General features: G+C 35.9%; 1 long non-coding RNA gene across 1 annotated transcript; it reads left to right on the top strand.

Moving 5' to 3' along the window:
* The first annotated feature begins 13,601 nt into the window (after positions 1-13,601).
* Positions 13,602-16,212, top strand: LOC113281377. The gene is made up of 3 exons (XR_003326099.1): positions 13,602-15,002; positions 15,754-15,827; positions 15,918-16,212. It is a non-coding gene; the product is annotated as an uncharacterized LOC113281377 (long non-coding RNA).
* The last annotated feature ends 773 nt before the right edge of the window (positions 16,213-16,985 follow it).

A 16,985-nucleotide genomic window follows, 5' to 3' on the forward strand; every position in this document is an offset into this window, starting at 1 on the left:
TCGGAGGTTAGCTTGGCCACTTGATCTTGGAGACATCTAAGTTCACTGGAGCTACCAGCTGGTAGACGAAGGTTGTCTTAGGACTAAGCAACCAGAAAGCAAAGAAAAAAACTAAGGAGAAGAAGAAACAAACCTATGGATTTAGAGGACTCAGCATCCAAGGCAGTATCATCGGATTTGCGACCCTCATCGGCAACCTTAGCAGCATTATTATCTCTCTCGAGAGCGAATAAACAAGCTTCCAGAGACCTTTGGGTTTTCCTCAGATCATCCTCCAACGAAGATATCTTAGCAGCAGAAGTAGCATCACTCGACGAAGGTTGTTGAGCAATATCAAGAGCATACTCTTGAGAAGCACGTTCCAATAGGGCACTCAAATGAGTGCACTTATCCCTATAAACCTTGAATAAGGTATAACCATCATCGATCTGCTTGCAAAGCTCCAAACAAAGGAGCAGAAAAAGAAGGCATCTTCAAGGAAAGCGTAGGTGCATGGGCTTGAACGCTAACATGCTCTACCAGCTGAGCACCAGTACCAACAAGAAGGTTCTCACCCTCAACTGAAGCAGCTCGGACAGGATTAGGATTATCTTTAGCAAAATCCTCCTCAATATCATCCAAATGAGGACTAAGGCCAGTATCCTCGATATACTCCATGTCTTCGTCACCGGGTCCCTCACCAGCATCCTTAGGATCATCATCCAAAGCATCAAGATCAATCACGGTCTTCAACTTACCCTTCTTCTGGGAAAACTATGAAGAAACACATGAGTCAGCTAAGAATCAGGGGCAAGGTACTAAGGAACTTACAAGCACAAAGGTATGATAATGATCCTTACCTCTGAGGCGTTTCAACCAAAGCCTTTCTCTTCCTAGTCCTTGTGGCCACAGAATTACCAGCAGAGCCTAGAGCAATCCCAGCAAAAGAAGCAGGGGCAGACTGCAAAAGAAAACCATCATAACGAAGATATCAAAGTAGACAAAGATATCAAAGTTGAAAAAGACATCAAAGAAGATAAAGATATCTAAGCAGCGAAGATATTAACAACAAAGGTACCTCGTGAGAAGCAGAATGATTAAAAATCCAAGGCTGATACCCATCATACTTCTCAGGAAAAGAACAAGCTGAACGAGGGATTGAGGGGTCCGCAGTGGTGAAACCATAAACCCAAGGACCAACCACACGAAGAGGAGTACGAGCCCAACGATCATCATGATCAAGACAAATGCGGTCAGACTTTGGCAAAGGCAGCCTAGCAGAACAAGGGATGGTAGTCAAACCAGTCTTATCAATCTCCTCCAGCAAGCGAAGGCTATTACCCTCCCTAATATGCCTAGCAGTAGCATGAATACGACGAGGACCACACTCCAAGGAAGTAGGTTGCTTTTCTGAATAGCATCAACATACGTAGCATTGAAGTTGGCAGGGGTATAGTCCTCCTGCTTAGATCTCCCTTCAGCAAAGGGGTCATATGACTTCAAAGTAGTCTTTCCCTTGCTACGGTACCAGCTTTAGCGAAGGGCACACCAGTAATTACCAGTATACTGGTAAATTCCTCGGACCTGAGTTTTGTTTGTCGGGTCATCCCTGGTGGACAAGACGTCATAATAGAAAGGATCCTTTCTACTATACAAAGGAAGAAGCATACCTGTAGCCAATTGGACAACGCTAATCAAAATATTATTCTCATCATAAGGGAAATCCCGAATGAGAGACTTAGTGAGGACATCAGGGCCATTGACGAAGGAAATATCGAATTTATGAAGGCGAAAAGACTTGGTAATCTCATCGATAGACAAATGAGAAAAGTTGTCCTTGTCACACAGTTGGAGCCTCTGAAGCTCATAGTGAGGAGGAGGAGGAGGTGGAAGATCCTCGATAACAAATTCCTCCTCAGCAACCGTAGCCACCTCAGTAGCAGCAGGAACCTCAGAGTCCTCAAAAGGAGGACATGGCGTAGCATCAGGATGATCCATTCGCGGAGGAGGATCAGTCGACGAAGATATCTTTGGACCCTTACGCGTAGGTTTCTTTGGAAGCCTCATAATGCCTAACACCAGCAGGAAGAACATCTCCGTTAACAATGGAAAACACAAGATTGCAATTCATTCAAAAGTGAATTGGGGGCAAAAAACTGACGAACTTTGGGCATGGGTTTCACTTAACCAACCAAAGGGGACAGTCTAAACATATCATGGGGAAAAATCAAGAACCATTGATCACGAAAAACAAAGTTGCAGGCGAAGAACTATCATGGTGAAATCGCCATCAACGGTCAAATTGGAACACAACCCAAGTTCCCATATGGTGCAAACAAGTAAAAAGGAACAAAAGTTCTCACATGCAAGTATAGCATTAACATCAGTAATTCCCTACTCAAAAAAAGAGACAACAGGGGCAAACATGGGGAAGATCAAAACCAAAAACGAGTATCACTTACTTGTACGATTTATTGTGGAGCCAAAGCACGCGGAGAATCGAAGGAAAGAAGGAGAAGTTAGCAGCAGAGAAGAATCTCAATGAAAGAGATAGAGAGCGACAGTTCGAAGAAGAAGGAGAAAGGGAATAAATAAAAATTCCTTCCCTTTGTTCTCTTCTTATAGGCGGCTGGAGAATCCAAAAATTTGGGTGTCCCGAAATTCAAGGGGAAGTTATTGCATGAAAGGACATGTGGTACCACCCAATCGGTACGTGCAAAAATAGAGGCGTAACAGAAGTTTTCTTCCACTTCTACCAAATGGTAGAATATGAAAGAAAAGGGGCAAACTGTGAATATCAATATTCTGTGAAGCACGTGTCACGATCTTAATGGTCGCACATATATTCAACTATGTAGCCTTCGCTGAACAGAGAAGCCTAAATAGCAAAGGATACCTCCGCAGATCTACTTTATCTCATCCCAAGAAAGAAGGCCTAAACGATCAAGATGAGAATGGTAAAAGCCTAGTCTACAAAGAGGCAGCTGGCGAGGGGACAAAGGTAGATGACGCATCTAATCATCATTAAATTCTCAAATCTCTTATCTACACGCATGAATCAAGGCACGTGGATAGAGAAGGCGTGGCAGAACCCGATTGGCGGAAGCTGGCGGTGAACGAAGGTACAACCTGTACTAAGGTTGGGTAGTTCCCGAAGGAACGTGGGCCAGCTGAGGTGGCGAAATACAACTGGAGAAGATACGCGGTGGACAAAGGTACCATTAGTACGAAAGGTATATCAGCATATGATGGACCCATAGGCAGCAAAGATATACCTGGAGCAAGAGGGGTTATAAATACCAAGCCTCACCAACAAACTAGAGGCATTTAAGATTTAGGAGAGAAGATCTAGTCTTAATCTTATACCTCTTTAATGTTTAGAACTTAAGTATTTACTTCTACTTGAGTTCTCTCTATTACTTTGGGAAGCATTTAAGATCTTTGTAACCACCTCAAACTTAATATAAAATAATCACTCATTATCCCGTGGACGTAGACAAATGTCGAACCACGTAATCTCTTGTGTCTAATGATAACTTAGAGGCTTTTACATTATATTTTTGTTCTTCGTTATTATTGCGATCTTAGATACCATTTATCACTTAGGATTATCAGTTCAACATAGGTATAAATACTGCTTAGTATTAGATCCTCAGAGTTGTATACATTACGTAGACTACGGGAAAATGAGTAGTCACAGTCGTATTGTCTCGATCTCGTATCCATAGATAATCATACGAAGTGTGAACCGGTTAGTTGTATTGTCTCGACTCAGTCCATAGACAATCACTTTCGGAGAAAGGACTTATAGGTGGAAAAATTTTAGATTGAGGTATATTTGGGTACCCTCGTCTTTTCAATTGGTATCAGAGCAGGCAAACACGAAAAGATCTAACAATTTGTGTTTGATGCGATCCAACTTATAAGAAAATGAATCTTATGAATGATTCAGTTAACGTAACGGCAGGTTTTGACTACTTCAAAAAATCGTGGTGGAAGACACGAATGAAGTATGTAATACTCTTATTCCTAAATGTATTAAGAATTGGAATTATGTCTATGTATGTCTTGGGTGACTTACATAATCCTTTGGATCTGATAGAGTTGTATATCATTGTGTTTGTTACTGACTGTGACAATGATACAATTCTATATGTGACAGGATGTATCTTGAAAATGCATAAGATTCCTCACAAAAAAATTCATCACTATATGAACCATGGCTATTGTGTTCTTGAAAAATCTGGAATCTTAAATATATTTTGGATGAACTACCAAAGTATATATATATGTACATTTTTAGAGCAAAGACTGTTAATGTATCGCTATCTAGGATGCGATTTTGGAAAATGTGTAATCCTGCAAGGAATGAGTTTTCAGTTAATAATTATAGTAACAATGGATTGCTTCATACACCTCACAACTGTTTTAATGAAGCAAGTGATCTTTTGAAATATTATAGGGTTCATGATTCTAATGGTATTTTTAACAAATATCATATTTTGTTTGAATTTTTATCTGCATACTCTAGTAGAAAATTCTTGAGTGAATTTCAAATGATGTTATCAAATCTTGGTAATAATAGAGTAAATAGATTTTTGGACAGAAACATAGAATCAATCTGTAATAAACATCCAGACCATGAAAAACCGGTTATCCAAAATAAATACCTAGATATAAAATCGGAATTGTTTCCCCACAAGCCTTGGTTTCCGATTTTGGTAGAATTTCCTAAAGCTAGTTATTTTCGGTTTTTGATATTAATTCTTCCTATAAAATATAACCTCTTGTTATGCTTACAAACATATTGGGGAAGATTGATCGCAACTGTAACTAGGGATTTTCATATTTTTGCAAGTATGAGAAAAAGGAAATCAAGAGAGGATGACTTTAAAGCAGACAAACTGGATTTGAATCCATTCATTCCTCCTAGAGATATTGAGAAAATCAAGTATCCTCACTTGATCAAAGAAAAACATGATCGTACAATCTATGTGGATAGTACATGCTTTGAAAGATATCAAGCTTTAAAGGGAGCAGGGTTCACTACTGAGAAGAGATTCTATCCAAATGTTTCAGAAACCAATTATGTGAAGTTCGTTCAAGACCGAATCTGGGGAAATATGTTCGAGTTTGAGAAATATTCACCTGATATAATAAGAATTTTTTATGCTAATATTCATAATATTGATAATGAAAAACTTACTTTCAGTACTTTGGTTGGAAGTACTTTCCATCATGTCAACAGAAAGATGATATCAAAGATGATCAATTACAAAGTGCAGGGAAATCACATGATTACCGGTTCTGAAATTGAGCACGATAACATTTCAAAAATTATCACTGGAAAAACTGTTGAATGGAAAAAGGGAAAGATGCTAACCAAAGATTTACCCTTCTACTTAATCGGTAAACTTGCAGTAGCAACTCTGTTTGCTTGCACAACAGATTCTTCACAATGGGATAAAGAATTTGCTAAGCTTGTATACTACCTTCTTAAAGGCAAAAAACAAATTGATATTTGTGGCATGGTTATCAATCAAATGATTAAGATCATCGAATCTATCAATACCACAGCTTTCCATAGAAATCTTGGATACCCCTGCCTCATCAGCAAGTTGTGTACAATGGGGAATAACTTCAGAGATGAGAAACTCACTAAAACTGTCTCTCAAGGAATTATCAAGCAGATGAGTGGGACAAAAAGGGGATCAAGTATCTCAAATGATCAAATCTATAGCAACGTAGATCTCATGTTCCATATCTTACGTCTTGGAAGACAATTAGACTATATTCAGAAATAGTTAGCCTTTGCCTCCAGGAATGATCCAGAAATTCTTAAGGGAATCCTAGAGATCAATGATGAGGTTTTAAGAGGCGAAAAAGATCAAGACTCTGAAGAAGAATCCGACGAGAAAACAAACGAAGACTAATATTAATCTTCAATAAATATAGGCATTAGTTTTGATTATTACAATAAAGTCTATTTTGAATAAAACTATTTTATTTATGAATAAAATTATTATTTTATCATTTTTCTTGTGATAGTTTTTGATTACATAGTTTGTGCTTGAATGCTTTATCTTATTGCTATATATGTTTATGGGATGTTTGATTTCAGTTTTCATGACCTTAATATTCGATCTCATATGTGTGAACCCTTATGGTTTGGGTGACTTTTTGGTTTAGCAGAATTAAGTTCTAGCCCATGTTGGTAGGCTTTATCAAAGGATCATAAGGGGTTCTGATTGAAATAATATGTGAAAAAGTCACAATATTTTGAATCATTTGGTTTAGCATAAAAGCATATATGTTTCGGGGTTTCAACTTTTGCATTGCAATAGTTAAAACTGGTTTTCAACCTTTCTCTGGTAAAGGTTTCTTTTTGTTTTTGTTCTTTTGTTTTGCTAGAGGATGACAACACAACGATGGAGAGTTCTATGTGAACTTGCGCTTAATGACATATCTTTCTGGGGAGAAGAGGATGCGGAGCTTGAGTTAACGAATTTTTTAGTTAATCATGTTCCTGTTTAAGAAAAGCATGATTTTAATGCATATATTTATTGCTTTTGCTTAACAAAATTTCGGTACAATTGATGTTTTATTCCATTTCTTGTGTATGGATATGTGTGATTCAATTGTTTCCGGTTAAGAAAAATTATTGTTATCTTGCTTTATGGTTTGGTATCAATTGTTTAGGCTTACGAAATTACGGTACAATTGCAGTACTTTAATGTCTAAGTTGTTTAAATTGCTTCCGGTTGAGGTAAATAATTATGCAAGTTGATTTATTTGGTTTGTATGAATTTTTTTTGACTTAACAAAAGAAAAGGTCTTCGGGATGAATTGTTTATTCCAATTCGATTATGGATAAGAAAAACTAAGTTAATTCTGATCTTAGTTAGACTTATCAAAGTGGAGGTTTCGGTTATTCAAGTCTAATCGAATGCCTTAACAAGAAATGTAAAAAGGCGGGGGTACCCAAATATACCTCAAGATAAAACTTTTCCTACCTATAAGTCCTTTCTCCGGGGAAAAAAAATGATTGTCTATGGACTGAGTCGAGACAATGCAACTAATCGGTTCACACTTCGTGTGATCATCTATGGATACGAGATCGAGACAATACAACAACGAAGTATGTTACCTGATAAAAAGGTTCGGACTTAACCAAACACAGTAGGATTCACTTATCAAGTAAATAGGAAATAACGTTTGTGTGATTTACTTTAATTATAATAAAAAAATTATAATGCGGAAATATAAAGTAAATGACACAGCAAGATTTTGTTAACGAGGAAACCGCAAATGCAGAAAAACCCCAAGACCTTGTCCAGAATTGAATACTCTCAGGATTAAGCCGCTACTCAAAATTACACTTAACTTCGTATAGTTGAGACCAAGCAACTAAACCTATAGTTCACCTAGTTCCATCTGTATTCCCACGCCTCTGACCTATGAATAAGTCACGTACTTGGAACAATTCCATTAGTTCGTATTCCAAACAGTAAAAGAACAACAAATCTGTTCGGTATCAACTCTATTCAACCAAGTGATATGAGTTGGACAAAGGCTCTTCTGTTTATCTTAACATAAACTCCTTCGTCAGGTCCTTAGATCTATCTTATGTTCAATTACCGAAGTAATCGTTTAAGATTAAGCCAAAAAGACTATTGATCCAAAGAATTGTGTTGATGTCGATCTACTCAATTAATCAATCCAATCTATCACAAGGATAAACCGATTATTAATTGGATCCTCTTTTACCGAATCAAGTATTGTGCACACCAAAGATTATGAACCCACAAATCAGAAATCTTCAATATCTTCTTCGTCTTCAAATCTTCTTTGATCTTCAATAAAAATCTTCACACAATCACTTGAATCTCTTGTGATCAATCACGCACAGAACGGAGTATGTTAACAATGGATTATCACAAGATCGTCTTTAGAACTAACAACAGTCGAAAGATCCATGTCGAAACTTCGAACTAGTTTGAGTGGATCGTATATCAGAAGAGAAGATTCTCAAGCATAAACAAACTAGGTGCAATCAAAGTTCAACCACCGTTAGTCAATCAAAAAATTGAAAACAAAAGATAAACCGCAATTATCTAGTTTCCCACCAACGGTACTCGTAGAGCTTCTCAATCCCAAAGAATACTTTAAACTGAGCGGCCATAAGAGATTTCGCCTAATTAGGTTACTCTCCTCACCGAATAGGCGGCTACACCAGTAACAATACAACAAAGAGGAAGTTTGTTGTTACAAAGGATTAGTTTGCAAGAACGGAAAACTTCAAGTATTTATAGACAAGGAAGTTTGGAAACCAGGGAATTTCCAAAACCGAAAATATTCTCAAGATATTCATTAAAGCAAAAATTCGGTTTTCATAATTCCTGGAAATGCTCTGTCCAAAAATAATGATCGAAATCTCTCAGAAAATCTCTAATTAGTAAATGCACATTACTAATTCTTATTTTCCTAAAATTGAAGTTAAATACCTTTAAAAAAGATTCTTAACTTATTTGTGTTTCGATCCTAGGATTTTCTTCCCTTAGCTATTAAGGAATAACTTTGAACAATTAAAGAAATAAACATTCATAGCACGTGTTCAAAGTATGTCGACATCTTAAATTTGTAAGTTCTTTTTCACACTTACAACCTTGAAACCGATTTTCCACACTTCCAAACAAGTTTAGAATTGGTTCATCTGACTTTCAAGAACTATGCGATTGATCAAATAACATTCAATCATAATCATGGGTTTAACGGTTCCATCAAAAATAAGTTTCGGTTCTACCTTCCATGTGAGTAATGTGCATAGTCACACTAGTTTTCCAAAATTCGGTTGACTAGGTACTAGGATCGGTTCCCCACATATATATGGTATCTAACTTATATGTGTTGCACATGTCCATAGGATCAGTTCCCCTTTGCCTAAAAACGTGTTGCACATGTTCATAGGACCGGTTCCCATTTCTGCTATAAACCTTGTTGCAACTCATACAAGGATAGGTTCCCCTTTGTGATGTACTGCACCTCTTACTAGGATCGGTTCCCCTTTCCCATATTTGGTCAGACATAAAATCACAAACCCGATCATACCATCTCAGGTGATTACTTAAGATCGGTTTCACTAATAAAAGTCATACCAATACATAAGTCAGGCCTTTGTGAATAGTTCTACCAAGAACACAAACAAGTCGTGAACGGTTATACTCAGTCACACATATTGGTTTTTCATAAGATATGCAATGAATAACAAAACCAATAACGCCTGGCGACTTCCTTTTCAATTCACAAACAAGTTTATGAACTTACTTTCTTAGAACACATGTAAAACATTGTTCCCTAGGATGAAATCCTCACCTCATACCCATACATAATCGCAATAGCATTCAAATGATTATGGCGATGTATTATCTACAAAGTTTAATGGTTAAGCAATAAACCTCGTATTGTATTCCTTAATACTATGTCTATCTAGAGTTCAAATATGTTTCGTAGTTTTGTTTTCAATATGCATGACTTAAAATATACGTTAGGGAATGAAACAATTCAAGTCAAATATCACTAACCTCAAGTGGAAGGATGATTGTTGTCGTTGTAGCTCCTTGCTTCTTCACATCTTCAAGTCTTCGCAATACTTGTAAAGTCTCAAATCCTAATACTTTCAAGCTAACCTATACGAAGTTGACTCTAGTACATAATTAAGCGACTCTTAACATGAGTTTTGATTCACTAATATCTGACAACCAAACTTGACATATCAATGCTTGGTGGGTTCAGCTGAGCTATGTTCTAACAAAATGCTAGTTAACTAACCTAGTATTGTCTTGTTTAAAAGTGAAAGGTCTAAGTTATTGATGAGAATAACTAGAACCTGATGAAAAAATAGAGTAAATTCTGATATTTATTTTGGTCTTATCGAACAAGCGATTGTATTTGTACAATCGGTTTTGCAAAGGAACTAAGGTACTTAGTTGATTTTTGGTTTGCTAAACTATTAGGGAAAATTGCTTCGGGAAATTGTTTCCTTGGTAACATATCAAAACAAAATTACTTTGTAGTTTCGGTTTTGATATTGGTTATCAAAAATGGTGTGTGGAACCCTCGTGCTTAACTCTTATAGGTTTTGCAAGTCTCTTTGTAAGATTTGTAAGATCCTTTCGGTTTGTCCTTTATTTGCTCGTACCTTTGTCATTTTGTGACAAAAAGGGGGAGAAATATATGGAGTAAACAAGTGATATTGATATTGATTTGTACTGATTTGGTATCACTAAGGGAAAGGACAATGGTGCTTAAACGTTATATCTCACGAAAGAGTAAAGCATTGATTAAAGGGGAGTAACATATCATATGATGATGGAAATAACAAAGACGTGCGGATTTAAAATCTACCTATCTTACCTTTAGGGGGAGTATTAACTTTGTTATTATAATGTCAACAATGACATTTATGAACTGAATGTATACAGGTTATTGTGTTGTTGAATTTGGGAATCAAGCGTATGTGTAATGAATTCTTGTAATTTTTTTATCCATATGATATAAGAGTTTTGTCTCTAAAATTAACAAAGGGGGAGATTGTTAGAGCATAGCTCGGTTGAACCCACCAAGCGTTGGTATGTCAAGTTTGGTTGTCATATTTTAGTGAACCAAAACTCATTTAAAGAGTCGCTTGATTATTTACTAGAGTCAACTTCGTATAGGTTAGCTTGAAAGTATTAGGATATAAGACATTACAAGTATTACGTGAAGACTTGAAGAATGTGAAGAAGTAAGGAGCTACAACGACGACATCATCCTTCCACTTGAGGTTAGTACTATTTGACTTGAACTGCTTCATTCGGTAAACTATCTTTCAAGTCGTGCATATTGAAAACATAACTACGAAGCTTTGAATGATTATACTCTAGTTAGACATAGTATTAAGGAATACAATACGAGGTATAACGTCTACCTTTTGAACTTCGTATATAAGACATTGACATAACCGTATGAGTGCTATTGTGTTTATGCATGGGTATGAGTGAAGATTTTTTCCTAGGAAACAATGTTTTAAATTCGTTTAAAGTAAGTAAATTCATAAACTTGTTTTGTGAATCAAAAGGGAAATCGCTAGGCTTATTGGTATTGTTATTCATTGCAAATCTTTTAAATTACCAATATGTGTGTTTAGTATAACCGCTCATAACTTGTTTATGTATCTTGGTAAAACTATTCACAAGGCCTGACTTTTGTATTGGTATGACTTTTATTTGTGAAACCGATCTTAAGTAATCACCTGAGATGATAAGATCGATATCTTGAATTTGGTGTGATTAAATACTGGCCATTGGGTAACCGATCCTAGTAAGAGGTGTGACCGATCACTAGAGAGAGTGTAATCGATCCTTGTAAGAGGTTTAACAAGTTTTAGTAAGTTGGCATAACCTATCCTATTACTTGGTCAACCGACCACAAGTTTTACCATAAGAAGTGGTAACTGATCCTAGTACTTAGTTAGCCATTTTATGGTAACTAGTGTAGCCGATCCTAGTACCCACTTGGATGTAGAACCGAAACTTTATGTTGAGGTAGAACCGTGAAACCCATTAATGGTGATTTGATAGGATAATCGATCACATAGTTCTTGAAAGTCAGATGAACCAATCCTAAACTTGTTTGGAAGTGTGGCAAATCGGTTCCAAGATTGTAAATATGAAAAAAGGATTTACAAAGTAAAGATGTCGACATACTTTGAATTTGTGTAGTAACTTTTATCATTTATTGTTCAAAGATATTCCTTAATAGCTAAAGGATAATCCCGGATCGAAATAAATTGAGAATCTTTTAGTTAAGGTTTTTAGTTTTTATATGCTTTTAATTTCCAGCAATTAAAATGCATATCTTTAGAAAATAAAAATTAGTAATGTGCATTTACTAATTGGAGATTTTTTTACTGAGATTTCGGTCATTAATTGGACAGAGCATTTCCAGGAATTATGAGAACCGATTTGGTGTTTATTGCATATCTTTGAGAATATTCGGTTTTGGAAATTTTTTGGTGTCCAAACTTCCTTATCTATAAATATTGAAGTTTGCACTTCTAGCAAACTAATCCTCAGATCCAGTAAAACTACCTAGTTGTGTTGTTACTGGTAGAGCCGCCTATTCGGAGAGGAAAGTAACCTAATTAAGTGAAATCTCTTACGGCCGCTCGGTTTAAATATTTCTTTGGGATTGAGAAGCTCTATTAGTACCGTTGGTGGGAAACTAGATATTTGCAGTTTATTATTAGTTTTTGATTGATTTGATTGACTGACTGTGGTTGAACTTTTATTGCACCTAGTTTGTTTATGCTTGAGAATCTTCTCTTCTAATATAAGATTCACTCAAACTAGATCGAAGTTTCGACGGGAATCTTTATATTGTTTGTAGTTCTAAAGACGTCTTGTGATAATCCATTGTTAACAGACTTAGTTCTGTGTGTGATTGATTACAAGAGATTCAAGTTGATTGTGTGCAGGTGTTTATTGAAGATCTAAGAAGATTTGAAGACGAATAAGATTTATGATTTGGGTTCATAATCTTTGGTGTGCGCAATACTTGTTTCGGCTGGAAAAGGATCCAACTATAATCGGTTTATCTTTGTGATAGTTTTGATTGATTAGTTGAGTAGATCGGCATTAATACAATTCTTTGTAATTCAAAGTATTGATTACAAAATCTTGACAATTATTTTCATAATTGTTATTGGATAGATCTAAGGACCTGACAAATGAGTTTATTGAGATAAACGGAAGAGCCTTTTGTCAAACTCATATCACTTTGGTGAAAAGAGCTGTTACCGAACAGATTTGTTGTTCCTTTACTGTTTGGAATAACGAACCAAAGGAATTGTTCCAAGTGCATGACTTATTGCAAGTTGGAGGCGCAGGGATACAGACGGAACTAGGTGAACTATAGGTTTAGTTGCTTGGTCTGAACTATACGAAGTTGGTTTAGATTTTGTATAGTGGCTTAGTCCTGAGAGTATTCAATTCTGGACAAGGTCCCGGGGTTTTTCCGCATTTGCGGTTTCCTCGTTAACAAAATATTGTTGTGTCTTTTACTTTTATATTTCCGCAATTATAATTGTTTTATTATAATTAGAAGTAAAATACACAAACGTTAATTCCTATTTACTTGATAGCAATCATATTGTGTTTGGTTAAGTCCGAACCTTTTATCAAGTAAACATACTTCGTTGTTGTATTCTCTCGATCTTGTATCCATAGTCAATCACACAAGTTATCTTGTTGTCGTATTGTCTCGACCTCGTATCCATAGACGATCACACGAAGTGTGAACCGATTAGTTGTATTGTCTCGACTCAGTCCATAGACAATCATTTTCGGAGAAAGGACTTATAGGTGGAAAAGTTTTAGATTGAGGTATATTTGGGTACCCTCGTCTTTTCAATTGGTATCAGAGCAGGAAAACACGAAAAGATCTAACAATCTGTGTTTGATGCGATCCAACCTATAAGAAAATGAATCTTATGAATGATTCAGTTAACGTAACAGCATGTTTTGACTACTTCAAAAAATCGTGGTGGAAGATACGAATGAAGTATGTAATACTCTTATTCCTAAATGTATTAGGAATTGGAATTATGTCTATGGATGTCTTGGGTGACTTACATAATCCTTTGGATCTGATAGAGTTGTATATCATTGTGTTTGTTACTGACTGTGACAAAATCAAGATTTCTCACTACTAACTCGTTCTAGAAAACCGTAATTGAAACCATAAAAACCCTTTTAGAAAAATTAATTTCAACCCCTAAAGACCAAAAATTATCTTGAATTTTATTTAAAGAGAAATTCATCTGCACCAAAAAAATCCACCAGTAGCAGCACATTCAACCATCACTACCAACTCCATCTACATACTTACTTACATCAAACGCTCAAACCACCACCAACACTGTTTTTGTTTTTGAGAAGAGAATAGGAATACACAGATGTGATTATGGATGGAGAGGTTAATTCTTATTTTTCAATTTAAAATTATGTTTTTGAAGTTCAAGGATTAATAAAGCATCAAAAACATGTTATTCAATAATTTCTATTGATCTTTGTCGGTGAGATCCTCTTCAAGTGTTAGAACCACCTCCACCAACAAAAACGTAAAAACCATCGATAATCGAACCTAATCCCTTTCTGAGAAATGGGTTCAAGAAATTATTCATCAATTTTAATCTTTTCTTTTTGTACTTGATTGGGGAAGAACTAGAAGATGTAGATTGTAAGTAGAGAGAGGAAAGGAAACAGGGAAAAAAAAAGATTGAGATTGAAGACTTCACTGAAAAATGGCGTGGTTTTGAAGACTTTGTACAGCTCATCTGGCACATCAGACAGGGAGGAGAGTAGGGAGGAAAAGGAGGAGCGGAATAACATTTCCATTTTTAATCCTTGAAAAACTAAAGTGAAAGATAAATGTAATTATCTGTACCAACCGAAAGAAAGCTTATTATAGGGAAACTTAAGTATTTTGTGTTACCTAGCGTTTTCTCTCTTAAACTTTGATTTTAATTTCATCACAATTACATCGTGTTTAATCAATGTTTCATCAAAAAATTCCAAATTGCTTATGTTGTATTAAGTTTGAAGTATCAAACTTTGATGCAATCGCTTCTATTACAAAAGTTGGAATTTTCAATTTCTTCACTTTGACCTGAATTCGATCAAATTTGTTCTCATCTTCTTTCAATAATCCTATAATATCACCATATTTTCCTTCAACTTCTAGTTTTTCCAATTTAAGTTCTTCATTAACGGTTATATTGTATTATTCCCAAATTTCATTGTTTGGGACAATTTTCACACACATATATGTGCATCCATCTCAAAATGAAGTAAAAATGGACAATTTCGTTTCTGCTAGCCCAGATTGACCAACACATACAAGCTATCATTGGGTATATTTCACTTCTATTGGAATCATCTTGATAGGGAGTCAGCTGTAACCAGTATCTTATCCACTCATTAAAGGTAAGATTTTGGAACTCATGATTTGTGATATTTAATTGGGATCATATTGTGTTGAGATGTGAACATGAAACTAGTGCATGCATTATACTTTCTTCTTTCAATTTGCATCTAGGGCAAATAAAATCTGAAGTATGTATTCTGTGATCTAGAATTAGATTCACATGTAAGACTCCTTTGATAGCCTTCCACACAAATAATTTCACACGCAGGTAATTTCTGAGCCCACAATTTGCTCCATAAATCAGAATTGGCAATGCCATCTCTAGCATTTACCCATATCCTTCTATCTCTAGTAGGAATAAGGGTCAAAGGTATGTCTTAAATCTTCTCCACAGAAGATTGATCAAAAATAGCATTAAGTTTTGTTGAATCCCATGTTCTGTTCTGATGGTTGATAAGGTCAGCCACTGTGAGATTAGGATCAGGTACTATGTTATCTTTTGGTGTTGCAACTCCTTTGCTTGGAATCCAGTTATCACACCAAGGGTCTATGAATTGTCGTTCTCCCGCTATCCATGAGATGAATGGCTTAATCTTTTCCATAGTTTTATGGATACATTTTCATGCCCAAGAAGTTGTATTTGGATACTTAGCATGCAAGACATCTGTTTTAGGAAAATATTTTGCTTTAAGAACACTTGCCCACAGGGAGTTATGATTCTCCACAAGTCTCCAAACACCTCTTGCCATCATAGCCAGGTTATTGATTTCACTGTTCCTGAAACCTAACCCACCTTTTTTTGTTTTGCAGATATTCTCTATGGCCAACAAATGTAGCTTCCTCTTTTTTGACTTTGGATCTTCTCCCCACCAATATCTGTTCAGGTGAGCATCTATTTTGTGACATAGATTCTTTGGGATTAAGAAATTTGCCATTTGGTATGTTAACATAGCTTGTCCCACATGTTGAACCAGAATTGTTCTTCCTGCTTGAGAGAGAAAGTGGGTTAGCCAACTACTTGCCCTTTTCTCAATAGCAGTGAGAAGAGATAAGTGAGTCTGAGTTTTGGATTTAAGGGTGTTAACTGGTGCCCTAAATATTTTTCTCCAAGATGTAAGTTCGAAATGCCAAGAATTTTGGCTAGTAATCTTTTGTGTCTTGGATGTACATTTTTGCTTAGCAGCAAATCAGACTTGTTAAAATTGATTTCTTGTCCACTTGCATTGTAGTACTTCTAGAAATAATTCTTTGTAGCGTGGAATTCAGGTATCGTAGCCTTTGTGAAAATGAAGCTGTCATGCATTAACTATTTTTATACCGTGGATCAGATTTGTCTTCTCAAGTTTAGATATGTATGCAGATAGAGCCTCCGTGCATATGATATAAAGGTAAGGGATCCCCTTGCCTTAGGAAAATTGGGGGGATTGATTAGTGCATAAATATCTCCTTACGAGTGAACTGAAAAATGGACTAAGATGGGCTGGCAATTCGAGGAAATCCTATCCTAGTGCTTTCCATGATCGATCATGTGTTGCATGAGGTGATTAATTATTACTTGCTTCTTGGCCAACTAGGCTATTCCAGTAGTCCTCTCATACATGTGAGGATAAAAAAACTGACGTGAATTTGTACACCCCACAAAATTAATAGTGGTTAAGGTACTCCTTTTCGTCCATAGTACAGGCCGGAGGCAGGGGATCTATTCTATTTTCACCAATTTCCTTTATCTATATGGATAGAGCTGAGATTGAATCTTGTTTATCCCACAGTCGTTACTCTCAATTGTGAAGTCGGTAGATTAAGTTTCCAAGTTTATAGATACGGAAAATGAACATGGTTGAACACTAAACACATTTTAGGCAGCGCTGGGAATAACATGCTATTAAAGAAAAACTTATGATCATTATAGTTACGTCATATATCCACTAAAATGATTTTTGAACGCTTTTGGCAAATTGGTAACTAATTAACAAACAAAATAAATCTTCTTTTAATGATTGTTTAGTACTGTTTTAACATTATTTTCCATATAGTAATGTTTA

This window comes from Papaver somniferum, chromosome 5 (genome assembly GCF_003573695.1).
Source record: "Papaver somniferum cultivar HN1 chromosome 5, ASM357369v1, whole genome shotgun sequence".
In the NCBI taxonomy this organism is placed as follows: domain Eukaryota; kingdom Viridiplantae; phylum Streptophyta; class Magnoliopsida; order Ranunculales; family Papaveraceae; genus Papaver; species Papaver somniferum.